Source organism: Rhinolophus sinicus, linkage group LG01, assembly GCF_036562045.2.
Source record: "Rhinolophus sinicus isolate RSC01 linkage group LG01, ASM3656204v1, whole genome shotgun sequence".
Classification (NCBI taxonomy): domain Eukaryota; kingdom Metazoa; phylum Chordata; class Mammalia; order Chiroptera; family Rhinolophidae; genus Rhinolophus; species Rhinolophus sinicus.
The window spans coordinates 58,008,957-58,012,170 of NC_133751.1; the positions used below are offsets into that span (position 1 = coordinate 58,008,957).

Sequence of the window (3,214 nt, forward strand, 5' to 3'; positions counted from 1 at the left end):
AGGCATATCGTTCAGTAAGAGTCCTCACTGCAGAGCTCCTAAGGGATTGCCTGGAAATGATAACACACAGAAGCCCCAGGCCCCATATGAGTGAGTTATTTATTGTAACAACCCATGGATGTAACTTCTAGGGGTCCTGGTAAAAAACATACCCGGTCAAAAGAGTTAGTTATAAGTCACTTACAGAAGCCCCAAGATTTGACATCCTGCTAGGTGTTCACAGATCACTCCTAGTTCTCCTAGTACAGATGTAGTTCATCAATAAGGGTCATTTTTTACCATAAGCTATGTGGCCTAGTAACTAACACAGGTGACATTCCACCTTTATCAGGTTTCGAGATAACTAGAACTAGGAAAGGTGAGTTGTCACCAAGGTCTGTTTCCCACATAAAAGAAGTTTTGTTAACCCTTTACTCACATGTTCCTAATTTTTTTTTTAATTCAGCTAGGTGGTTTTTATAGCACTTAATATTTAATGGACATTTGTTATGTGCCAGATAACATATGTATTTTCTTTCAATCTTCATCACGACCTCCAACTCTATAATGTAGTTATCCTTATGCCCATTTTACAGTTGAGAAAATTGAGGCACAGAGAGATAAGAGACTTGCCCAATATCCCTTAAGTAGAGGCAGTAGAGAGAGGATTCAAGTCCAGATAGTCCGGTTCATACTGGAACTGAGGATTGATAAAAGAGGCATTGAAGGGCTGGGATATTTTCCCTATCCTGTTGTTCATATTCACAGAAACCTAGAATTTGTAAACAACCTAGAATTTGTCCAATCCAAACCATGTTGGTTCATAAGAAATGCTATCAGGAATGATAAATGCAAAGCAAAGAAGGTAAAAGAACAGACTTAATATTTCCAACAGCCAGGAGTAGTTTTTGTCCTGAGGCAAATTCTCATTGAAGACTTTCTTCTTAAGGCTTTCCCATGGTCAAAACTAATCCTAAGTCTTGACTTCCCTAAGACCTATAAGTGAGAAGAGGAATTATCCTGGCTAAAGCAAGGGTCTCAACCCAAGGTTTATGGTTAGAATCCAGAGAGTACACAGGAATTTACATGGAAGAAAAAGTTTATCTTTACTTTTGTCTGATCTCTCATTTTAGTGTTTCCTTTAATTATGAATTAACAGACCATTATACTTGTAATAGTACCTGTGACTTTGCCATCAATAAAAAGGGTGGATTTTTTAATCACATTACATTTGTTGCAGATCTCTTGAAATATCCTTTAATACTCATCTCTACTGTAATATTACAAGTTATAAGACGTGCCATTAGTTCATAATAGATACACAATATATCATAATCTTTAACATTTTAGTAATTGTGTTGCAATATAAATTGTGATCCTGTGTATTTATATTTTAAAATATTATTCTTAGAAACGGTTTGTAAGCTTCACCAAAATGCCAAAAGGAGGAGAGTTTGTGGGACAAAAAGGGATTTAAAACCACAGGGCTAGTGGAAGTTTATAAGGTGAAAAAGAGGTCAAATCATCGTGCCAGCTCTTGGCCATAATATAGAATCTGGTTTGTGGGTTTTAATCTGTAGGTTTTCTTGGAAGTGAAAATGAAGGAATGCCTTAATCTAAATGGGCACATAGAATGGAAATACTATTAAGCATATACCTTATTATTAGTAGTAATATTTAATAACTACCTAATAGGGACAACTCAGCTATGGTATCTGTGGGGACAGAGCCAGGAGTGAACTGAAACCAGTGAACTATTGGCTTCTAATATAACTGCTGTGGCTACGCTAGCAGAAAAATGGGGGCTAGCAAGAAGAGGGTGGCTGAGCTAGTAAGCGCAGATTGCAGTTAGGATGGCGGGTTGCAGACATGGTGGATCCAGCCTCCAGTGAGACTATAGTGCCGCCAGGGAGAAGATAGTAGTATCCCCTATTTATGGCTCTGTGGGTCAGCGTATGGCATTCCAAAGATAGAAGAATTCCAAAGATAGAAACATAAAAGGACCAGAGACCCCGCAGGCCGCCCCGCACGACAAATGGCACAGCGAGCAGGGTACGGTGCTGGCCAAAGTTCTCCAAAAGGCGGTGGAGCAGTTTATGCATATGAACACTCAGTCTCAGGAAGACCAGGAGAAACAGCTGCCAGAGAGCTGGACCCCGTGGAGGGGTGGGAAAACATGGACGGTTCCCCAACCAGCACAGGCCAGAGAAAGCGAAGGTCGTAGCAGCCCTGTGGGCTGGGAAATACTTGCTGGGGCAGCCCGGATGCGGGATTTGTAATCCCAGGAGGAAATGCTTGCTGAGTCCTCCATGGGAGCTGAGGGTGAGGTCAAGGTCATCCCTCACCCCCAGGACAGCCCTGGCGAATGACTATGGACTATGGGGAATTGCCTTCCATCCCTACTTTAATGGCCGCTTGACTGTTTGGGAACATACCACCATGTAGTGGAACTGGCGGATGTTTGCTTTTGTGTCTTGACTGGCAGCCATCGAGAATATGTAAGCACCTTGACTGTGATCCGCTGTTGTTCCAGCACAGTGCCCTGAGAGGCCCAGAGAGAGTAGCAGTGCCCTGAGAGGCCCTGGCTGTGCCCGGGGAGACTGGTGGTAACCTAAGAAGTCTGGCTGTGCCCAGAAGAACTGGTGGTGCCCTGAGAAACCCTGGCTGTGCCCAGAGAGCCTGGCTATGTCCAGGATATTGCATTCACCTCTAGGCTCCTCGCACAGGGCCCCTTGCGGAAGACACTTGTCGCGTAGATTGTGAGGCAAGACCCTGTAGGGGTGGAGTGTGGGGACAGAGCAAGGAGTGCAGTTTCCAGGCTCTCGGCCTCACGTGGAAAGGTGCTGGCTCAGGTAGTAAATGGCCATCAACTGTGATTGCATGGCCATCACCTGTGGCTAGTTGGCCGTCAGCTGTAACCAATGAGCTATTGGCCTCTAATATAACTGCTGTGGCTACACTAGCAGAAAAATGGGGGCTAGCAAGAAGATGGTGGCTGAGCTAGCAAGAGTGGATTGCAGAGAGGCGGATGCTGCCAGCGAGACTGTAGTGGTATGACTCCCCCATCTATGGCTCCCTGGGTGTTCCTTTTTGGCCTCACCATATCCTGCGTTCTTATGTGGGGAGCGGGACCAGAGACCCCGCAGGCCGCCCCGCATGACTGTATCAGTGAGACTTACATGTTATGACTTGATGTGTACCCCTGGTTCACTCAGTCTTTTTCTGTTTTCTACAG

At 44.6% G+C, this 3,214-nt stretch overlaps 1 protein-coding gene across 1 annotated transcript in view; it reads left to right on the forward strand.

The window, feature by feature from the left end:
• Positions 1 to 3,214, forward strand: part of RNF168 (ring finger protein 168) — a 31,589-nt gene that overhangs the window by 23,425 nt on the left and 4,950 nt on the right. The window lies entirely within an intron of this gene.